The 24,379-nt window shown below is 41.9% G+C and overlaps 1 pseudogene; it reads left to right on the forward strand.

Moving 5' to 3' along the window:
- The first annotated feature begins 7,059 nt into the window (after positions 1-7,059).
- On the forward strand, positions 7,060-9,012 carry LOC116548807 (annotated as a pseudogene).
- The last annotated feature ends 15,367 nt before the right edge of the window (positions 9,013-24,379 follow it).

Consider the following 24,379-nt stretch of genomic DNA (forward strand, 5'->3'; position numbering starts at 1 on the left):
GTCAAATATTACAGAGAAAAGTGTGTTCCACATGATGGCCGATATGATAGTTAAGTGGATTTGTATGGGAGTTAATGAAAGGTACCCTAAGATTCTCAGAAATATTTGAGGAATATTCCATTGGTTTAGTGGAAGTATAAATAATGGAATATGCTTTATCAATCTTAAATTCAGCTGTTTTAAGCAACATGTTGGTGAGAATACAAAAGGCTGAATTACATAGATGAAGAAATAAATTCAGAAAGAATGTGTAACATTCACAAGTTCATATAACTAGTCCCACAATTTGAACCGACGTCTAATCCTTATGAAGAGATACTTTAACATCATGGTTTTGTAATGAATGTTATTATCTTCCTCTAAACAAATGCATCCTTGTGTTTTGCCAAGAATTTTCTAACATTGGATGAAAGCCAAAATCATATTTACAGTAATACCCACTTACCCAAGATAACAGAAGACAACCTATCAGGAATATTAGAACCCACAAGTTCCCTTCTAAATACAAGCACTCTGATTCTATGATCCAACCCCTGGCCTTTACTATACATTTTAAGATATATTTTTCATTTTAAAAAAATCCAGATCCTGCAAAAAAAAAAAATCCAGCTCCTATATTTTTAGGCTCAATTCCTAAACTTTTTAATAACCCACATATTCCCTTTAACCTTATGTAAGAATAATTAAAGCTTAGTCTGGTATTGAAATAATTCAAATAATTTTCACTGTTGGATTGTTCAATTGTTAAAAATCAGCATTCCAGTTTCAACCAGTTGGCCTCGGCTTTGGAACACGTGTAAATTAGTAAATCTGGCAGAGAAAAGGCAGACCTTTTTCCAAGGATCAGTCAGAAAATGTGTGATTTTTTTTTTTCCCCTGCAGGCTGTTTGCTTACCAGTTGCAAGGAGTGAATCTCCAGAGATTCAGAAGCTCAATCTGAATAAACAACCGAAACTTTGGAGGCTTATCAAAACTCTGGCAACACTAGGCCAGAAATGGACTCTATTTTCTAATAAGGTTTCCGGCAGAGTTGGACTATCTCAGGAAGAGTCTGCTAATGACTAGAACCAGTTGGACATAACTGGAGAACACTGAAAGAAAAAAAGAGAGAGAGAGAAAAGACAGTGTTTATTGTTTCCAGCTGCAAGAGAGATGAGGATCATTACAACATGGTGCTGAAAATAAGTTGACCTGCTACTTCTATTTTCCTAGAAAAAAAAGCCTGAAGGATTTCATGCTTTCTTATTTTGATCTGTGCCCCCAAAAAGAGATTACAAGGTAGCCCCCATACCATCTATGGCGCAGACTGCAAGCAAATCTGTGCAATGGCCTGGTGTCATGGAGGGTGATTTATCTACCCGTAGCCCTTACTAAATTTGTGGCAGCAAGTTGGAAGAGGCTCTGATGCAATCTGTGATAAATAATAGTCTGATTGTGAGTCATCCTTCCCTGAGCCAAACAGGACTATCCTTTGTCATGCCAAAGAGTGGGCAATAAATCTATTTAGAGAAGGGGATCCTGAAGAGCAACTGAAGAGCAAGGATAACCCACTGCAGTAAACGCAATTCATTTAAACACAACGTCCCTTCCAAACTTTTTGCATACCTGCCTGTATAGCAGAGGCTCAGAAAGTCAAACAGTATTTTCCAGGCTTTCTTGCAATAGAGTTCTAGACATTATTGGTATTCCACTAATTGGAATCACTAGTGAAAGCTTTGAGGTGGCTAGTGAGATGAATACCGCACTTCTGCTGCTGTTATTTCTGGAAGCAAACACCACTATGGCAGAATTAGAATGGTCTCAGTACCCAGCCCACAGCCATCTATTTTACAAGTATGGATTGTAGCAGATATGTCAAAATTCTTGAGCTGCTAAATAGCAAGGATTTCTCTATTATGGCATATCACCGGGTCATGTTGGTGTCCTGTGTAACCCATTTCGACTGCCTTCCTGAATGTGGCTTGGATGGGGTATTTCTAGAGCATGCAGCTATTGCAAGAGCTTTCAAATTTTATGAGCAGCGTCATGTTTGTGGGAGATTCAGTGGCTGCCTTGGTGTCCCTGTTTTGCTCAACCTCCCCAATAATTTGGTAAGTCACTGAGTACCCCTTTAGATGGCTAAGAATATGTTCTGCTGTCTGCAGCTGGACTCTGACCAAGGCACTCTCTCCCTTACATATACAGAAATCCCAGTTTCTTCCTGGTTTTGCACATGGACCCGGGAGAGACTGAATGAGAAGTGAGGGTGGAGAAGGAAACAGAAGGGGTGTTTCCAGGAGCTCCCTGAACCTAGGGGAAATTTTTACCCAGGAAACCTTTCAAAACTGATGAGTTGTGAAGAAGAGAGAAAATGAGAAGTCAGGAAATGGAGCCAAGGTTACAGCAGAGGAGAAAGTAAATCCCACAGTAAATGGGAGAGGTTTATGGAGGCAGAGACTGAGAATGTGTTGAAAAGTAGGTAGTAAAGGAAATTGAGAGCATGGAGCAAGGCGAGATTCAACTCTGGCCAGCTCCACATACTTCAGGTAGCTGAGGTCAACTGTCCTTAAGAATTAGGTAAAAATAGGCTCAAGTGCCCATCCCACACACCCTAACAAATCCAGATTCCTCCTAACGCACCAAAGTGCCTTGGAAAGGAGTGACTCACGTTTCCTAAAACCCCCTCAGGCCTCTGCTTCTGCTGCGTCCTCCATCTCAGCTTCCACCCTCAAGAAGAGCAGTGCCTCTCCTCAAGGTACCGCCTGCAGGACACCACTTCAAACTTTTTGCTTCTCAAAGTGCCACCAGTTCAAGACCACACCCAGTGGACTTCACGCAAGGGTTGAGAACAGTGGATATTATAACACAGCTCGTTATAGAAACCGCAGCATTGAATGTGTTTCTTTCTTCAAAGTTCCTTGGCCAATGTGGCCCTCAGATGCTTCTTTTTGGAGACAGGCATGGTGGCTCACAACTGTAATCCCAGCACTTTGGGAGGCCAAGGTGGGAGGATCACTTGAGATCAGAAGTTCGAGACTAGCCTGGCCAACACGGTGAAACCCTATTTCTACTAAGGATACAAAAATCAGCCAGGTGTGGTGGTGCACACCTGGAGTCCCAGCTACTTGGGAGGCTGAGGCAAGAGAATTGCTTGAACCCATGAGGTGGAGTTTGCAGTGAGCTGAGATCATACCACTGTACTCCCAGCCTGGGCAACAGAGCAAGATTCTGTCTCAGAAAAGAAAAAAAAATTTCCTTTTGTTCTTCCTCCTACTGGGGCTCCTGCTTCACTGTGCCATGTGTCAAGACCTTCCTTTTCCCCACCGGCTAACCTCAGCAAATTATTTTTTATTTCTTCTGTTGAACCATTAACACTTTTGTGTCTCTCCTCATCCAGTGTGGCCTGCCCAGATTACATTTTCTCCAGGCAAAATGGCCCATGGAGACAGTTTGTCCTCTAAGACATTTTCTGCCATTAGCCCTTAGATCAGAGCAGGAGGTGGTTTTGAAGACATGGTAGAGAGGGTTTATTTGGATTAAACTCCTAGAGGAAGAATGGGGAATGCCATCCAGGGCTTAGATGGAAGGGACGATTCTCCTTAACCCTCCCAACGAGGTGGGAGAAAATTGCAGAGGTAGGCAAGAGAAGAAGGGATGGAAGAGAGAAGACTGTTCCCACTCTTCCTGGAAGGCTGAGAATCAGTGGGCACGTCCCTTTTTCTTTTAATTCAGCCTTGGTGCCTTCCATGTCAAAGCATGATGGTTAGGTGTCTGCACTATACTGAGAAAAATGACAGAATTCCAAGTCAAAAAAACAAAGTCTGCACTAGAGCCAGGCTGCCTGACCATAAACTCACACTCCACACTTACAAGCTGCATGGCTGCCAGGCAAGTTTACCTGACTCTGCATTTTGTAAAGCGAGGATAGCAATATTACCTGTCTTACAGGGTTTATGGGATTATTAAGTGAGAAAAGCATAAAATGTATAGAACAGTGACTCACATATCTTAAGTGCTCAATAAAAACCAACTATGTTCTGGTAATGGGAGTGGTCTCTTAAAGGAACCAGACTGGGATAAACACATCTTCTAAGACTTAGCAAAAACGAATTGGACAGTAAAGTAAGATTAAGGAGTTGAGCCCCCCACTCAGCTATTCAAAAGCTATGTGGCTTTGCACAAGGTGCATAACCTGTCCAGGCTCAGTTTCCTTACCCACAAAGTAGGGATAACAGGCCGGGCACAGTGGCTCACACTTGTAATCCCAACACTTTGGGAGGCTGAGGCAGGTGGATCACAAGGTAAAGAGATCGAGACCATCTTGGCCAATATGGCGAAACCCTGTCTCTACTTAAAAATACAAAAATTAGCTGGGATTGCTGGGTGCACTTGTAATCCCAGCTACTCAGGAGGCTGAGGCTGGAGGATTGCTTAAACCCAAGAGGTGGAGGTTGCAGTGAGCTGAGATCGCACGACTACACTCCTGGGAGTCTTCCAGGGATAAAAGACACTAACACTTATAAAGAGAATGGCACAGTGGCACTATAAAGCCTGTTCTTGTCTGGGATGTGAGCTCCACACCCAGACTGATACCTCATTCTTACTCTTCTATACTAGCTGGTAGGAATTAAAAACACCAGCAATAAGAATTTAGAAATGTCTCTCTTGCCTACCTCTTTTTTTTTTGAGACAGAATCTCTCTCTGTTGCCCAGGCTGGAGTACAGTGGCATGATCTTGGCTCACTGCAACCTCCACTTCCCAGGTTGAAGTGATTCTTGTGCCTCAGCCTCCTGAATAGCTGGAATTACAGGCATGGCTACCATGCCAGCTAATTTTCAGATTTTTAGTAGAGATCGAACTCCTGACCTCAAGTGATCTGCCCGCCTTGGCCTCTCAAAGTGCTGGGATTATAAGCATGAGCCACTGTGCCTGGCCACCTTCCTCTTTATATATATATATATATATATATATATATATATATATTTCCTCCTGTATTCTCAATTGACATTATGGAAAACATAACTTGATTAAAATAAAGTTGAGGCAACAATAAATATACCTCATAACAATAATTCTTAAAATCAACTGATTGAACAGACAAGACTTGCTAGAAATCAGACAGAATCATTTTAGTCATTCTCTCATTGCCCAGTCAATGTGTTCTTTGACCCTCTTCTTCCCCACTCTAAGATAAATCTTAAGTGGGATCCCATAGCTTTCCTCATCATTCTTAGATAATAAAATGTCTTCAAGTCATACCCAAACATTAAGGAGATCGATCCAGTATAATAACCAAATCATCAAAACTGCAAGCTCTCCCCTAGTTAAAACTTTATCCATCTCCCAAAACAGTAGAAATTGACCCTTACAGTAGGCAAGGGGATCAATTTCTCTGTACTTCTTACAATTCAATTTCTCTGTATTTCTTACTCCATCTCCTACCTCATTCATTAGTTTCTAATTGTGGACATTTGGGGTCCAGCACAGGGGGACAGGAGGCGGGGATGGAGGGAAAGACTTACTTGGAGGGAGAAGTTACTCAGGGCATTGGTGCCCTGCAGCGTGGTGGTGTCCTCTGCAGACTTTTACTCTCCTGTAGCTCTGTGGCTGTCTCTTTGGAAAACCTCTTGCTAGGCACCTCCACATCTAATCTTTTTGACATAGAGTTAGATTCCTGTCATTCAGCTGGCTGCTTAGAGCTCTCCACTCAGCCCTGACCTCCAGCAGCCAAAACCTGTCCATCAGGATAAGTGGGCAACTGTCCTTTGCACATCTTCTTATAATTTGGCTTGAATGAACAGTATGAACTCAGCTTCCCAAGGAATAACCCAAAACACAACATTTTCCATTCTCTTAGTGCAGAGCACGAGCCAGTGACAAAGATTCTACCCATCAGAGCTGCCGTGTGAGGCTTTCGCACTGAAGTTGAACATGACCAAACAGGCAGGTGGTCACGGCCTCCACGATGCCAGTGGGCGTGTCCATAGGTGGGTGTGGCTTCCGTAACGCCAGTGTGGGTGTCTCCAGGTGCTGCTCTGCCCTGGAGTCAGTGGAGAGCGGGCATCAGCTCCCTTCTCAGGACAGTCTCTCTGGTGAGGTTCTGACACTTGGTCCTAGGAGAGCAGACTAGGGACGTATTCCCAAGATTTTGTTAAGTCACTAATGTCCTCTGATAAATTCCTTTCTATTTAGGCCGACTGGCAGGGCTTCTGTCATCTAGAACTAAGAACTCTTATCAAGGTTGAATTCCTCTACCCCATGAGAGGATCGTTGAACCAGTTCCCTCCGAGGATGACTGTAGGCCGGCTTCCTTTCAGGAGCCACATCCAAGGGGTTCACTGTCGTCAACGTGCAGCCTGCTCAGACACCACCACCTGCCTCCATGCTACCGTCAGAGAAAGGCGACTGGCCCAGCCCCCCTCCTTCAAACTCTTCTTGTTGAGAGTCACAAACCGGTCCCTGTCCCTGCACCCCATGAGCTCTAAGAGACTCTTCACATCTCTGCAAGCAGCTCTCCAAACACGTCCTTCACTAGGCTCCAGGAGAAGGGAACACACTCTCTTCCCTACTCCTATCTAGTGTTCACAGAAATGCCCAGCACCCCCATGGTGCACCCCAAGAGTTTCTTATTCTTCACTGGACTCCTCACCTCTTTCTTCTCTTCTCCTATAGCCCAGGCATGGCCGATGGGCTAAAGCTGGCCTAACAAGCTTTGCAACTTCATAGCATGTTCTGCATGGCCGGCTTTGGAGAAAATAACTCTACCATACACACGTGTGTCCCTCCCTTCCCCGCAGCTTCCCGGCTCATCCCTCCCCAGCCTCCAGTCCCTCATGGGAAACAATCCCTGGCCTCTGGTCACACATGACCAGGGAGTGGTGATGTCCCGAAGCCACTGAAGTCTGTGTGCTGGTGAAGGGTCTGGAACATAAGAGAGAGAACCTAAATTGATAGTCAATCAATAGGAAATAAATGTTTACATTCATTCATTGAAAAGTGTCATTTCTAAGCTCAACACATATCAGAGCCACACATGGATACCTCTCCCTCCTCCACTATGCAGAAAATGAAAAAAATCTCAAGAGCAAGTGTCACTCAAAGATGTATGCGTGGACTTCACCCAGCAGGAGTGGTATCGGCTGAATCCTGCTCAGCAGATGCTGTCCAGAGATGGGATTCTGGAAACACAGCAGTCTGGTCTCAGCTGGGTATTGTGTTACTAAGCCAGAAGGGATCTTCAAGATAGAGCTAGGGAAGCCCTGGACATTAGAGGAAAGATTCCCAAGCCAGTGCCACCCAGAAAGGAACTGCAAAGTTGATGACCTGTCAGAAAGTGGCCAGAAAAAAACAAGAAAAGTATTTTTCGGAGCTTGTGTTCACCAAAAACAAAACAGTAAGCATAGAAGGTATTTCAATTTGGGTACAAACCCTGTTTCTTCGAGAAATTTTCCTTATAAAATGTGTGACTTGTGTGAAATGAGTTTGAGAAACATTTTGGGCTTCGCTATTGATCAAAAGAGCGGTTCCAGAAAGAAGCCTGATGCGTTTAATGCATGTGAGAAATTGCTCCTTGATAGTAGGCGTGAGAAAACTCCTACGGGAGAGAAATTGCATAAATCTGATCAAAAGAGGGATGTCGTTAATCATCACCAGGATCTCAGCAGCCAATTTTTGACCAACCTTTTGAGTATAATAAAAATGGACAAGACTTCCATGTGCAGGGAGCCTTTTTCACAAGTAAGAGTTAATCTTGGATAGGAGAGACATTCTAAATATAGCCAATGTGGAAGAACCTTTACTGTTGAAAGCTCAATATATCTCAAAGAACTCATTTGTAAATGGAGCCATATGCGTGCATTATTTGTGAGAAGCCCTTCTGTATAGATTTTAGATTGGGACATCAGAGAGTTCTTATAAGGGATAATTTTTTTTTTTAAGACAGTTTTGCAACAAAAAGAAAAAAAAAAAAAGACAGAGTTTTGCGCTTGGCCCCCAGGCTGGACTGTAGTGGCAGGATCTCGCTCACTGCAACCTCCACCTCCCAGGTTCAAGCGAATCTCTTGCCTCAGCCTCCTGTGTAGCTGGGACTACAGGTGCATGTCATCACATCTAGCTAATTTTTTTGTATTTTTAGTAGAGATGGGGTTTTGCCATGTTGGCCAGGCTGGTTTCAAACTCCTGGTCTCGAGTGATCCACCCACCTCAGCCTCCCAAAGTGCTGGGATTACAGGTGTGAGCCACTGCATCTGGCCTATAAGGAAAAATCTTTGTGAGTACAACAAACATGAGATATCTTCTATGACAATTCAACTTTCAAGATCCATCAGGGAGCTTACACAAGAAAGATTCCCCATGAATGTCAATTGAGTTACAAAACTTGGGAAAACTCAACGCTCTTTAAACGTCAGATAGTACACGTGGGGAGAAGCCCTCTGACCACAATGAAAATGTAAATAATTTCAGCAAGAAGTCACATCTCACCCAGCTTTGGAGAGCTCACTCAGGAGGAAAAAAATCTACGAATGTGGCGAATGTGGGAAAGCCTTTTGGGAGAAGTCAAACTTCACTCTGCATCAGAGAACACTCACAGGAGAGAACCCCTCTGAATGTACCGACTGTGTAAAAGCCTTTGCCAGAAACCGCATCTTACCAACCATCAGCAAACACACACAGCAGAAAAGCCCTATGAATGTAAGCAATGTAGAAAAAAGTTCTGTGCAAAGTCAAACCTCACTGAACATCAGAGAACTCACACAGGGCAGAAACCCTATGAATGCAAAGCACATGGGAAATCCTTCTGCCCCAGGCCAGCCCTCACTGTCCACCAGGGAACACACACAGGAGAGAAACCCTTTATATGTAATGAATGTGGAAAATTCTTCCGTGTGAAGTCAAATCTCATTGTCCATCAAAAAACTCACACAGGAGAGAAAACCTTTAAATGTTGTGAATGTGGGAAAATCTGTGAAAAATCAGCTCTCACAGGACATCAGAGAATCCACAAAAGGCTGAAAGGTCTTTCCACATCCTGAATGTTAGAAGCCTTCATACACCTGTCAAATTTTTGTTCAGTTTTTAAAAACGAGATTAGAGAAAGTAAAGAATGTCAGAAATTGCTAGAAAATAACTTCTGGTTTGAATGTATAAAAGTATTCAAGAAAAATTAAACCTTTTCATTAGGAAATTTGTAATGAGGGAAATTCTATTTATCTAAGTAATGCAGCAAAAACCTTTATCTAAAATTTATGTTGTTTAGTGTCATATTCCAAATGTAATACCAAAATTGTATTGCAAATATAATGGACAATATTCATTTACTCAACTTCACTGTGGAATCTGAAGTGTATAAACGTTGAATGACATAGCATTAAACATATATGTGAAAAGTCCCTGACGTTTGTAGACTTTATGTGAGTATGCTAATTTTGGTACGCTTCATTTCCATATTGCAACCCAACATGGTTGTCAGGAGAAATTACACACCCTTAGTTTAGTAACTATTATGGTACATGCTAACATTTGTCACACTAAATACGACTGGTCTCTTTATAGGCTGACATGTACTTATGTCTGTGTATATATATGATTGTATATGTAAATATGTACTTATGTCTGTGTATATATATGATTGTATATGTAATTATGTACTTATGTCTGTGTATATATATGATTGTATATGTAAATATGTACTTATGTCTGTGTATGTATATGATTGTACATGTAATTATACTGGTACACACATACTTAAATATAATGATGTGCTACATCACCTCATACTGACTTACAAGTGATGCTGACTGTTACAGTAATTTTGTGAGCCAGTTGTTAAACACAGTCATTATTTAAAACATATAAACTTACTGTTAAATTATATTAAAAACAAAGGTAATAAATACCCAACACTCACCACTTCCTAATTAGGTTGCTACATTTCACTACTATCTTTGTGGTTTAGGTTACTTACATTACCAACTCTGTATGCCGAAATACTGTACACAGATACTGCTGCTGCACATCTCTTCCCGACTCCACATTCAGTACTCTGCTGTTGGTAGCTTGGATGTGGTGGGAATATTTACACCATCAAGATCGGCAAACTATTAATCAAGGTTGGTATTTTCTTCAGAGAATCTTCTGTTAAATATTTACCAGCATACCACCATATCTACATGAAAACATATTTGACAGCATAAACCACATACCCCTTTTTCTATTTCCTGACATACATAAATGCCTCTGGCCATTACTGCTGAGCTGCCTCTTCAATAAAGAAGCCAAAAAATGTTGTTGTGAGGTTTGTAACTACCCCTGAGTCAGTCCTATTCTAAATACTATCAGACTCTCTCTGCAGGCTGGCCAGTATACGTTTTAAGTGAAATATTATTTCACAAGGAACTATATTACATACCTTGCCTCTGACTGTTTCCTGGCATATGTGAATGAGTATGGCTGTTATTACTAACCTAGCACTTCGGTAAAGAAGTGTGAAACAATATTTTTCGGAGGTTTTTCAGCTACCTCTGGGTCAGTCAGTAATGTAAATGCTGTTAATAAGGATGGTATTTACATAAATTATGCAAAGGTTAACATCAGTTGTAAACAGTAGTACTCACTGCGCTCTACAAATAAAAAGTGTGGTATGTTAAAAAAAAAAAAAACTCTACGATAGTCTTTTAAACATCCTATTTAATATAAATAGGCACCATGAATTAAATGTCAAGGTAAAGCCATACCAACATTAGCATTTAGTTCAAGATTCCAAGTTTTCATCATGTTCTCATTCAATAAAATTGACCATTCCAACATTTTCTGTTTGTGCTATCAGCACTGAAAACGCACATCCACGGTGTTGACAGCAGCTAACAGACTGACTCACGTGGAGGCATCGCAGGCTGCATTGAGCTGACAGGTTGTCAAGCCAGTGAATGGGCAGGGATGATGCCAGAAGACCTTTCTATCACAGCTGCCTGCAGCTGGACCTCATTATATGGAATGCCCGGTATGCTGTGAAAAGCCAGAAGAAGAAAATCTTACCTATTCTTAACCTGTATGGAAGCCAAATCTCTCAAGGAGTCCTGGCCTGAGGGGAACAGGTTCACATACTATGTCTATCATTTTTTCCCATTGGCTATTGCAGAAGCCTTGGCTCTCTCCAACTTCAAAGTTCTCCCCAGCAGTTTCTGGGAGTCCCCTGGAGATAGGTGGCATGTACTCGTGGGACTGCCCTCTCTGCTTCCTGGGCACATGCCATGCTTTTCCTCTGCAGCCCTAGATTCCTAAAAAGAACCATAGCAAAAGCTTCTTATGCTCACGAAGGTGCACCAAACAGATTGCAAAGGTCTGATCAACCCACGCAAGGTTCCATAAAGCCACTGCACGATGGAGTTCCTGCCATTGTGGGTGCCACTGCCACTTGTGGATGCTGCCACCCACGCCACAAGCCCAAAGTGGCACCATAGCCACTCCACCTTCTCTGTCACTAGGGGGAAACTTCTGTCCCTCCTGGAGTGGCAAGCTGCAACGTGGTTCCCAAAGCTCATGTGCCTTGGGCCCCTGGAGTCTCTATAGATTCCAGGGAAACTGCTCTTCATTGGGACGCATGGGAACTTTTGCGTAAGCGCAGGTCTAGATTAAAGCCTACGGTGAAAATAGCTTAGTTCTAACGGAGAAAACTGACTTTTCACAGATTCAAAGCCACAACCATTTTTCAGAGGAAAAGTCATGTGAACTGGTCCACAAAGTTGGCCACACAACTTATAACACTTACTAAATGTCAATTGAAGCAGGAGAATTGATTTTTTAAGTGAAGGACTGTCAACATTGCTGGACAGAACACAGTGGTCTTTCAAAATGGAAAGAGCCCTTAAAGAAACCCTGTCCTTGGTACTCCTGCCCCATAGAGCTACCCCTACTCCCCACCCTCTGAGCATCTCCCATGACCACAAAACAGTGTACACAAATCCCTGCAGCCCAAGCGTCCTGCCCTGGTTTTTCTGGCCCCAGATACCTCACTTTACCTCCTCCTGGGACCCCAAGTTCTTACAATCTTCCTGGATTTTATCTGAATTATCACTATACCTAACAAAACCAAGACCCTCCATGTAACCTATTATATGATAGGCAATGCGTCATATTACAGCCCATGATGGCCAACTTGAGAAAAGACAGTTCAATTCTATATTGCACACACGTGCTGACCACCTACTAAGTGACAAGCAGAAAATTAACAGCAACGAATCAGACTAACTTCATGGAGTTTACTGTCCATTCTGAAAGGGCAGTGGAGCATAGAGTGTAGGGGACAAACTAGGGAGAAGCCAGGTTCCTCCACTTAATTCACTTTATAACCCTTTGACAAATGAATTAACTTTCTTGTATGTTTACTCATCCTGAAAAGGGAGTTAAGAAGAGAATCTAATGCTTGGTATTTCTGTGAAGAAGTAAGTCGATACACATAAAACACTCAAAAAGTGCCTAACACTATTAGCACTTAAAATAATTATTAGTGGAGACAGATGCAGACATAACTGCCTAAGATATAATAAAATAAAATATTTGGCAGAGATTTAAAAGTACAAACAACTATACACAAATATATAGATATATTTGTATGTATATATATATCTGTGTATATATGTGACACATATGTAATATATATGTGGCATATACATATGTGACACATGTGATATATGTGTGACATATACATATATGTGACATATCACACATGTGATATGTCACATATATATCTCCATATGTATTTGTGAAATGTATATATCACGAATATGTATATTTGTGTATAGTTATTTGTATTTTTACTTCTACAAACTTGCTTGAGCCAAAGCTACATCCACCACTAAGATTCAAATATGTGTGCACCCATATATATTTACTGAATGCCCACAGGGTATCAGATACTGAGCTGCAGCTGGAAGACAGAGGGATGCAAAGGACTTGTGGAGATTCAGTGCTGCTCTGGGAAACCCTGGCTGTGTAGTCAGAGGCTTGGGCTGGAGAATTAGAGACACAGATCTGCCAAATGTTTATTTGTGTGAAGAGCTAAAGAATCTCTTTGGAAAAAAAAAAAAAAGTTCATCCTACAGCATTAATCATTCACCAGGTGAGGCATGGGTTATCAGTCCACCCGTGGTTTGGTTATTCTCCAGCCAGCTGTGGCCAAGTGGGTGGGATCATGTGGTACAAAACAGGCCCTGCTTCTTCCTTAGAGCTGTAGGCAGGGCAGGTAGACTGGGCCCAGGTGTTGGTATTCTTTAATACCAGCAGGCAGGTGTGAAAGATCACCTGGGCTTACAGGACAACGTGGCCTGGGGAACAGAGTGGTCATTCACACCAGTCTGAATACAAGAGAATAGTTGGTATAATCGATTGGTCGTTTTTGTAACACTGTGTCTTCTGACCTCTTTATGTCCTTTAATTTCTACTGTTGCTTAGGTTCGTTCATGTATTTTACCTTGAGGGAAGGTCAAAATAAGCTCACAACCTTTCTCATCTCCCAAAATATTCTCCAAACTTCCAACTCTTTTGACTTCCCATTTCTGTCCACATCGCTATTTGTACTCTGCATCGCCCTGGAAAACTGGAGGCTCTTTGACATCACTCTTTCTCTTGCTCCTTTTATTAGGTCAATTGCTAGTCCCTTTGGGAAGTGGTCCAGAGTAGTCAAAGGAGCTTGGCTTTTGGAGTCCTCCATACTTGGGTAAAAAGTCCAGCTCTATCATTCACGAAACATGTGGCCTTTAATAGGTTATTGCATTGATCCAAATCTCAGTTTCATGATCAGTAAAATAAGACTAATAACTCCTACCTTATAATATCACCATGGATTAAATAAATAAAATACTGTAAGAAAGTCCCATGGCACAGGGCTGCATATAGTGAACTCTCAGTAATCATAGCGTTTATTTTCTACACCTGATAGGTATTTCACATCCACTGTCTCATCTTGTTTTCTCTAACACACCCTGGAATGACAATAATAACCGCCTTGTCTTCCATTGTTTTTCTCCCCAACCCATCAGAGGCTCTTCCTATGAACAGTTCCAATTCCTTCACTGAGTAGGCTTGAAATCTTTCATGACTCCTCCAATGCCAACCCCATAAAGAAAATGTGGCCCCTTTAGCTTGGCATTTCATTTTTCAGATTAGCTCCCCCTCCTTCCTTCCTGTGAAAGTCTCTGACCTACTCAAACTGGATGTGTCACCAATTCCCCAAAACGTTCATGTCTGTGCTTTTCTTTACACTGTTTTATTTTCTTTTTATTCTTTTTTATGAGACAGAGTCTCACTCTGTCACCCAGGCTGGAGTGCAGTGGCGTGATCTCAGCTCACTGCAATCTCCACCTCCGAGGTTCAAGAGATTCCCCTGCCTCAGCCTCCCGAGTAGCTGGGACTACAGGCACGCGCCACTACACCCGGCTAATTTTTCATATTTTTGGTAGAAACGGGGTTTCACCATGTTAGTCAAGATGGTCTCGATTTTCTGACCTACCCAACTCGGCCTCCCAAAGCACTGGGATTACAGGCATGAGCCACCATGCCTGGCCTTCTTTACACTGTTCTCTCTGCCTAGAAGGCACTAGGCTCCTCCTTCCTTTCTATCCACATTCTACTCATTCTTCCATGTTCCATTTTATTTCACTTCACTCCTGATGTCTTTCCAAATCACCAGCCAAAATCAACGTTCTTTCTGAATTTCCATAGAACATGTTACACCTTTCCTAGGGTACAGGTCACCTTCTGTATTACAGTGGCATTATCAGTGTAACAGCCTCGATTCTTTCATGATACAAAGCAGAAAATAAACAAATACGTTCAAGCCCTAGATGTGGCCTAAGGCCTTAAAAGGGGTGAGAGTTACAAGAACCCTTTCCTTCATGGCCTATAGATAAAATACCATGTTCGGGATCATAAGACCCCACCGTCAGGGATCCAAATGATTGAATAGGGCTTTGTGCCTGAGGCAAAGACATTCACTTTATAGGTAGGTTCTCCTTCTAGAAAAGTCTGAATTTGAGCCATATCAAAAGAGAATAGTTGGAAAAACTAGAATCTGAAAGATGCTAAGAAGCCACATGAGACACCAGTAAATAGACACCCTGAGGCAGAGCTGGGAGTGAGCAAGAACCGAGAGGTCGAACAGAAAGTAGGGAGAGCAGGAAGTCAGCAGCAGCAGTGGACACAGACTCCGTCCAGCAAAAGCAGCAACAGAAGCAGAGGCATTGGAAAACTAACCACAAAATCTGTTTCTGAGACCTGGAATGGCGTGACGTCCTGAACAATCTTCCAGATCTCTGCTGGGCAGGCTTTTAACTGATGTTGACTTTCTGTGCTTTTTAAATAGCTAAGTACCACTACAGTAAACACTCACCACCTTAGGCAAACAAGTCTTTGTTCTGAACAGTCTAGAAGAGCCTTTTACAGAACACCCAGACATGAAATTGTTCTCTCAGTACCTCTATTTTTCCCTTGAGAGTCTAATTTAGTCCTCTCTGTCTTGGCCCATAGCCTGTTAGTGAAATGCATAAATTCTATGGCCTTTCATACTGTCCAAACAGCAAATATCCTGGTAAATTTCTGAGACCTTTCTGCCTTCATCCTAACCTTGGCACCATATTGCTCAATACCATATTGTTTCAAAGTTCTGGCTCACCTCATGTTTCCTAATGACCATTTGTCAGCTTCGCAACCCAATAGGTTACTCAAGACCATTATACCAACTACTTTTTTTTCTTTTGCACAAATAAGGAATATCCCAACCTTATAGGTGAGACCATTGAGGAATGGACAGAATGAAGCCTGGCAAGAGTACTGTTGTTTAGAAGCAAAAATGTAAATTAGAATTCCTGAGATGCCCCAGGTATTCTTATCTAGCCCTATGTGATTAAACCAAGATGAATGGACATACATTTTTAAAAATAAGGAAGGAAGGAGAGAGAGAGAGAGAGAGATGAAGGGGGAAGGGAGAGGCAGAGGGAGAGGGAGTGGAAAAACCCATTCTCAAAAGTGGGTAGTAACTGAAGCAGCAATTTAGCAAAATGATTGACTTCCTCCAAGGAGTCCTTTTGACATTTTCAGAAAATGACAGATCCCAAGCACTTACCTGATACATCAAGCTCCATGGACAGAAGCAAATATTTCATCTCATCATGGAAAGGATCTGAAGCCACTGGGCTGCCCTGCTTTTTCACCTCTGAATTTTACCGTGTCTACAAATTATCTCTGTTCAAGTGTTCCTGTGTGGGCTGAGAGCCAAATAGGCAGAGACAAGTTTGTGTCCAAATAATTAAATGGAAGCATCTGGCAGAAGAGATTTAATCCTTAAAAAAATCATGAGATCAACCTTATCTCCATTTTAGAGATGACTAAACTGAGTCTCAAAGACCCTAAATAGATTGTTTATGACACCCTAAGAAGTAGAAGATCAGAGCCTCAATTCTCCATCGTCTCACTCCTGATTCCACCCTTTGTCCACTGCTGCATGACATGGCCTCTTTATAGCCTGCTTTTTGGAGGAAACTGGTTGTTACCTACATTTCAGTTTTCAACCATACATAGTTACTCTGTAAACCATAGTTTTAATCAAAATGGAATTTAAAAAAAAGAAAAAATTATTCTGAGTTCACATAGGCATTATGGTGTGTTGAGCCTAGCACAGTAATTTAACAACAATCAAGTAGCATACAATCAGAAAACAGAAGTGCACATTAGCCTTCAAATAAATGTTACATCACACACCCAGAAGCAATTAAGATTACAGACAAGAACCTCGAGTTGCTTGGAATGAGTATCCGTTTTTGTGTGTGTGTTTATCTCCTGTGCTCACTTTTTTCTTTCTAGGTAGTAAAACTACTTTTTCATGGGAGAAACACATTCCATTGTTGACCTTGAACCTCTTTACCTGGCCATTCAAATTACTACGTTCTCCGAGGCACATAATTGGTTCAGGCATAAACTTTGACCTAAGCAAGGCTAATCAGAATCATCTCTGAAATTTTACATATGGACACATTTATAAATTATCAGCCAAAATGATGCAAGCTCTGGTCTTCCAGCAGTCATACAGGACACATAAAAGTCCAATGAAGATAAAATAGATTATTAGAGATAAGCAAAGGGAAGTGATCCAGAGAAAAATAGAGTCCTGATTTGCACCCTAGATCAAGCCATATCTGATGTGAGCCCTGTCTTTGGACTGTCCAACATTAACAGCAAATATTATTCCCATTAAGATGAATTTGGGTTACCAGCAACCAAAAGCATCCTACCACAAACACCACCAAATTCCAGTATTTCTATACAAACTGGTGTGTGGTTCAAATGTTTCTGGCAGACAAGAGAGTGACAGAATGTGAGTATTGTAAGTTCAAATAGGGCAGACTCTGGAGTGAATTCACCCATTCGATGCAGAGATGTTTGGGGAAGAATAGGGTGACCAAAGTAATGAGAGCTGGTTAGAAGCGCACTTAAACATTTTAAATGAACATTTCTTGGGATTTTTTGGAGGTGATTAATGTAAAATGTATTTATTGGAATAAATTTGGAAAATACAGTGAAACATAAGGAAAGAGTAACAAATCCTGAGGTAAACACCATTAATATTTTTATAAACATATGAATTAGTAGGATATAGTAGGAACCGGCAAACTTTTGCTGCAAAGATCCAGAGAGTAAACCTTTTCAGCTCTGTGAACCATAGGGTCTCTAATGCAACCTGCCATTGCAGGGAGAACACAGCCTTAAACAATTCAACAAGGAATGTGTGTGGTTGTGTTCCAATAAAACTTTATTTACAAAATCAGATGGTGGGCCAGATTTGGCCATAGTCGGCTGACTCTCCTGATTAGAATTAGCTGCTCTAACAGAAACTCAAAATGGCCGCAACATAAGCAAACAAGAAGCACACTTCCCTCTCAGGAACAGAATGGGCATAAATACAGTTATACATTGATTACCAATGGGGATACGTTCTGAAAAATGTGTCATTAGGTGAGTTTGTTATTGTGAGAACATCATAGAGTGTACTTACATACTAGTGTACAAACCTAGATGGTGAAGCCTACTGCACACCTAGGCTATGTGGTGTGGCCTGTTGCTCCCCGGATACAAACCTGGACAGCATGTGACTGTACTTAATACTATAGTCAACCAGAGCACACTGGGAAGCATTTATGTGTCTAAGCATGTCAAAACATAGAAAAAGTACAGCAAAAATATGGTATAAAAGATTTTTTTAATGGTATATATGTATAAAGCACTTACCATAAATAGAGCTTGCAGAGCTGCAAGTTGTTCCGGGTGAGTGTGAATAGATGGTGAGTGGCTGTGAAGGCCTAGGATATTACCATCTACACTGTATGCTGTAGACTTTATAAACACTGTTTACCATCTACACTGTATGCTGTAGACTTTATAAACACTGTTTACCATCTACACTATATGCTGTAGACTTTATAAACACTGTTTACCATCTACACTGTATGCTGTAGACTTTATAAACGCCATACACTTAGCCTACACTAAATTTATAAAAATATTTTTTTCTTTCTTCTAGAATGTATTAACCTTTGCTTACTATAATTTTTTACTTTATAATCTTTTTAATTAAAAAAAATTTTGACTTGTCATAGCACTTAGCTTAAAACACACATTGTACAGCTATACAAAAATATTTTCTTTCTTCATATCCTTAGTCTATAGGCTTTTTTCTATTTTTGACATTTTTATTTCTTTTTTTACCTTTTAAACTTTGTTGTTAAAAACTAAGACACAAACACACACACTAGCCTAGGCCTCCATAGGGCCAGGGTCATCAATATCACTGTGTTTGCCCTCCACATCTTGTTCCACTGGAAGGTTTTCAGGGGCATGGAGCTGTCATTTCCTAGGATAACAATAGTCTTCTGTACTTCTGGAAGTTCTTTGCTGCAGCTGTTTTACAGTTAACTTTTAAAAAATAAGTAGAAGGAATACATTCTAAAATAACAATAAAAATTATAGTAAATACATGAACCAGTAACATAGCCATTTATTACTACTAGGTTTCATGTACTATACAGAATTGTATGTGCTAGATTTTTTATTTCCATAGGTTATTGGAGAACAGGTGGTGTTTGTTACAGGAATCAGTTCTTTGGTAACTCATTCCTTTTTATGGCTGAGTAATATTCCATCATATATATATATATAATATATATATTATATATAATTCCATCATATATATAATATTCCATCATATGTATATGATGGAATATTATATATATAAAATATTATATATATCATATGTAATATATAATATTATATATCATATATATTATTTATATATATATAATATTTTTTATATATATATATATATATATACCATAGTTTCTTTAACCACTCGTTGATTGATGATTTGAGGTTTTGGTGTGCCCATCAGCCAAGCTGTATACACTGCACACCATTTGTAATCTTTTATCCCTCACCTGTTTCCCACCCTTTCCTCCTGAGTCCCTAAAATCCATTGTGTCATTCTTATGCCTTTGCACCCTTGTAGCTTCTCTCCCATTTATGAGTGAGAAAATGTGATGCTTGGTTTTCCATTCCTGAGTTACTTCACTTAGAATAATAGTCTCCAATCCCATCCAGGTCGCTGTGAATGCCATTAACTCTCTGCTTTTTATGGCTGAGTAGTAATCCACATATATATATATATATATATACTGTAGTTTCTTTACCACTCGTTGATTTTTGATGGACATTTGGGTTAGTTCCGCGTTTTTCAATTGTGAATTGTGCCGTTATAAACATGAGTGTGTATGTATCTTTTCCATATAATGACTTCTTTCCCTCTGGGTAGACACCCAGTAGTGGTGAAGTTGCTGGATCAAATGGTAGTTCTACTTCTAGTTCTTTAAGGAATCTCCACACGGTTTTCCACAGTGATTGTACTAGTTTACATTCCACCAGTGGTGTAGAAGTGTTCCCTGTTTACGGCATCTGTATGTGCTAGATTTTTATATGACTGGCAGCATAGCAGGTCTGTTTACATCAGCATTACCACAAACACATGAGTAATACATTGTGCTACAAGTTTATGACGTTGATTTTTTAGCTTCATATAATCTTATGGGACCATGTCCCACATGAAGTTCATCTTTGACTGAATGTCCTTATGTGGCACATGGCTGTAGTTCAGGACTGCTATGGCAACAGCAATGTGGCAAGGCTGGAGTGCAGTGGCGCGACCTCGGCTCACTGCAACCTCCACTTCCCATGTTCGAGCGATCCTCCTGCCTCAGCCTTCTGAGTAGCTGTGACACAGGCGCACGCCACCACGCCTGGTTAATTTTTGTATTTTTAATAGAGACAGGGTTTCGTATGTTGGCCAGGCTGGTCTGGATCTTCAGACCTCATGATCCGCCTGCCTCAGCCTCCCTAAGTGCTGGGATTACAGGGGTGAGTTACCACGCCCGGCGACCCAGACGTTTTCTATCCTGCTCTGCCCTCAGGCACATGATTTGAGATGACTGACTACCACGTCCACAGTCCAGCCAATAGGAAGGGAGAAAGGGGGTAAGAAAAAGGGGAGAGAAAAGACACATCTCTTCCCTTTAAGGACGCCAATCAGGAATTGCAGTTATCCCTCTTGCTCACATCCTATTGGCCAGAACTTAGTCATCTGGCCACGCCTACCTGCAAGGGCAGCTGGGAAATGTAGGCTATATTGTCAGCAGCATGTGGATAGCTGCTGAAGGCTATGCTATGGAGCTGCCCACAGGGCACCCTGCCATCTAGGCAGTGAAGTCCCCTCTCCACCACACACACTTTTATAGGAAGAGGATGAAGACAGCCTGGGAGCGCAAAGGTTGATTTTTCTACACTACTGACTCAGGAATGTTTTTATGTATCCTGTGATCTCTGAGTAAAAGGCTGCTTAGCCTTTCTTGGAGGGCAGGTTTCATATGTAATTGCTTGGGAGAAAACGGCCAAAGGGGTATCTGGAACGAGAAAAATGGTCCCTCTTCAGTCAGGCGCGATGGCTCACACCTGTAATCTCAGCACTTTGGGAGGCCGTTGGAAGTGGATCACTTGAGATCAGGAGTTTGAGACCAGCCTGGCCAACATGATGAAACCCTGTCTCTACTAAAAATACAAAAATTACCCGGGCATGGTGGTGCATGCCTGTAATCCCAGCTACTCAAGGGGCTAAGGCAGGAGAATTGCTTGAACCTAGGAGGTGGATGTTGCAGTAAGCCAAGATTGCGCCACTGCACTCCAACCTGGGCAATAGAGCAAGACTCCGTCTCAAAAAAAAAAAAAAATCCCTCTTCTTTAGTTACCAGCAGGCATCTTCATGACAGATTATAGGATGTCTGAGTATTCCACTTGTAAGAACGAGGCAGCTGGAGAGGCAGCATAACAGAGATCCTCCACATGCTCTCTCCTGGTGCACGGATGGAGACACACCTGTCCTCTATGGTATCTGTCACATGTAGTGTGTATGGATATGTAGACATCACTGCCTGTGTGCTCCAATTGTACATCTAGATTTTAAAGCGCTTAAGAATTGCTTTAAAAGAAAAAAATCCATCTTTGCATTCCTGAAGGAGCAAATGCCAGGCTTTCCAGATGTATTTGATACCTTGAATGGAAAAGATCATACAATCTGCATTTTTAAAAGAAACACCTATTTAGTGCCAGGCACTAGGGATTTGGGATACAAAGTTGAAAACTGGTAGTCCCCGCCTTTATGAAGGCTTTTAGCCTAGGAAGGAGGCTGGCACTGCTGAAGACATCTGTTGTTTTTTGGTTTCCTGCCCCCAACCCCAACTTCCTCCTGGCCCATCACTCCCCTTTTTGGGGAATCCCCCATTGTGTACCATTTTGGGGTGGGTAGCCTGTCTCCCACTACAGAAGCCAAAGGAGACAGATAGTCTCCTTTCTTTCCTTTGTCCATTTCTGGTACAGCGCAGGTGGGCACACGACTAAGCTTAGCCAATCAGATGCTTTCCTGTGAATTCTTCACAGTGCTGTAAAAAACTTGGCTATAGCTGTAGATTACAGCCATTACGATGCTTGTGGCAGGTCCAAGCTAATGTCCTGCTCATTTTCCAAACGTGTTTTGAAGTCTTTCTTTGATTTTGAGACCCTCTAATATCATCCGATATATTCCTTTCCCTTAGGGTGGCCAGAATTGGGTTCTGTGAGTTGTGGTCAACAACCAAATTCCCTGCTAATGCAAAAATGATCATCTACTTAGGTGCTTTTGAATGCAAATTTAAGAAACCTGCCCCAATTACATCAAATAAGTAGAGTTTACTGTAGGAACACAGAGAATCATACAGGAAGTGAAAAAGCCTAAGAATGTAAGGGCAGCTGCCATTACAGGAGAGTCTTCATGGACTTCATGGACTGAGCTTAAAAAATCATTCTGCCTTAAAGGGCAACTCTATCCCAGACAAACAGTGATGTGTGGTGCCCCTAGTCTTGATGAAAGATTCAGCCAACCACACAGGTCACCCTGAAGCTGAGGTGGCACTGAGAATTTCAGCCATCTCAGCTTTTTAGCCATCTCAGAATTTCACTGGATATGGGCTTTCCTGGGAAGGGTGAATGATCTTGGGTGGGGTGACTTTCTTTAAAAGAGACCCTTCCTGAAGAGAGCTGGCAACTGAGGGCTGTCTGTTGGCAGCACTTCCAGTGGCACTGAGAATAAATCCATCATTTCCAAAGAGGGATCCAGACAGCACCTCACAGCATCTACTGCATCAGATCTTTCTGTATTTCATGACCTTTCAGCTTAAGTTGCTACTGCTCCTTGCTAAAGTCTTTCCCAATTCAAATCATTGACAGTGAGAATCTGATCTAACCTAGCCCACATCACAGGTCAATAACCATCTGCAGATTGGCCCCCCTTGGCTACCGTTGGAAAGCAGGATCATGTGGTAGAAACATACCCTCCCAGCCTCACCCATTTGACAGGGTCTGTGGGCAGAGCAGGCGAAAATCCTGTTGGCAGGCGTCAGGCATGATGGCATGTCTTGTCCATATACCAATAAACAATTGTAATGTGTTACCGTGGATGGAGTATATAAGTGTGCAAGATGGAGTAAATCCGGATAAAGTGGAAGGAGTAAATACATAAGTACAATTTGTATGGGGAACAAAACACCTAAATCTGCCTATTAGATCCCAGAAAGGTTCCCCATAGACTTGAACTAGGACTTGAAGGATGAGCTAGGAATAGGGTGTTGCCCAGTAGGTAAGTAGAGTAAGACACTCCTAGTAGAGGGAACCACATGTACACAGAGACATGAGAGAAATCATTGTGGCCCCAAAGGGGTTGGCCTCCCAGCCACCCCATGTACTCACTGCCTGTTAACCAGATGCCTGGGAGGCATTTTTGGCAGCTGCTCAGAGGGAAACATGCCACCTGTTGATTCATCTGGGGCACTCCCTGCTCCCACCTTTCATAAGCCGGTGCCAGTGAGTTCTCTGGGCCAAGTCATGCCCCACCCTGATCCTGTTTGACTTGTGTGCTCTGCCATGATCCCTGCAAGGGTGGTATGGCCTAGGGCCCCTGTTGCCTTTCAGATAACAGCAGCAGCCAGGCCAAGGCAAATACTAGTCCTTCCTCACATAGGTGAGGTTCCCACTGACGTCAGCTGAGCCTTGGGAGGTGGGGAAGCAGGTGGGTTTAGTTGCCAACTTGGCTCTGGAAGGCAGCACTTTTGTTCCTATTTCTTCATACTAAGAACGAAAAGATTCCCGGAAGATGTGTGAGGTTCTACCTATGGGCTCCAGGAGCACTGAAGTTTGCTGGCTTTTAAAGCATCATACAAATGCGTCAATGACTAACACCTACAACAAAGAAAAAGACGTCACCATCAGCAAGTTTGCAAGATAATAATAATGGCAAACATTTATTGAGCACTTTCTATGTGCCAAACAGTAGTTTACGGAAATTAAAGTATATGGCCATCACAAAATCCCACAAGATAGACCCTCTTATTATCCCTATTTGAGATATGAAGAAATAGAGGAATAGAAGAAATGAAGTAGCTATGCTCAAAATCACACACTTTGGATTTGAGCTCAGACAATCCCCTCCTTCTCAATCACTATAAAGTATGATATATAATACAAACTATGCCAAATTAGCCTATGTTCTGATGACTAAACTGGTGTCTTATGAGATGATGTCTGATATGATTTGGCTGTGTCCCCACCCAAATCTCCTCTTGAATTGTAGCTCCCACAATTCCCACGTGTTGTGGGAGGGACCCAGTGGGAGATAATAGAATCGTGGAGGTGGTTTTCCCCATACTGTTCTTATGGTAGTGAATAAGTCTCACAAGATCGGATGGTTTTATAAGAGGTTTTCCCTTTCGCTTGGCTCTCATT

Source organism: Sapajus apella, unplaced genomic scaffold, assembly GCF_009761245.1.
Source record: "Sapajus apella isolate SASKATOON/1434 unplaced genomic scaffold, GSC_monkey_1.0 scaffold5, whole genome shotgun sequence".
Lineage (NCBI taxonomy): Eukaryota > Metazoa > Chordata > Mammalia > Primates > Cebidae > Sapajus > Sapajus apella.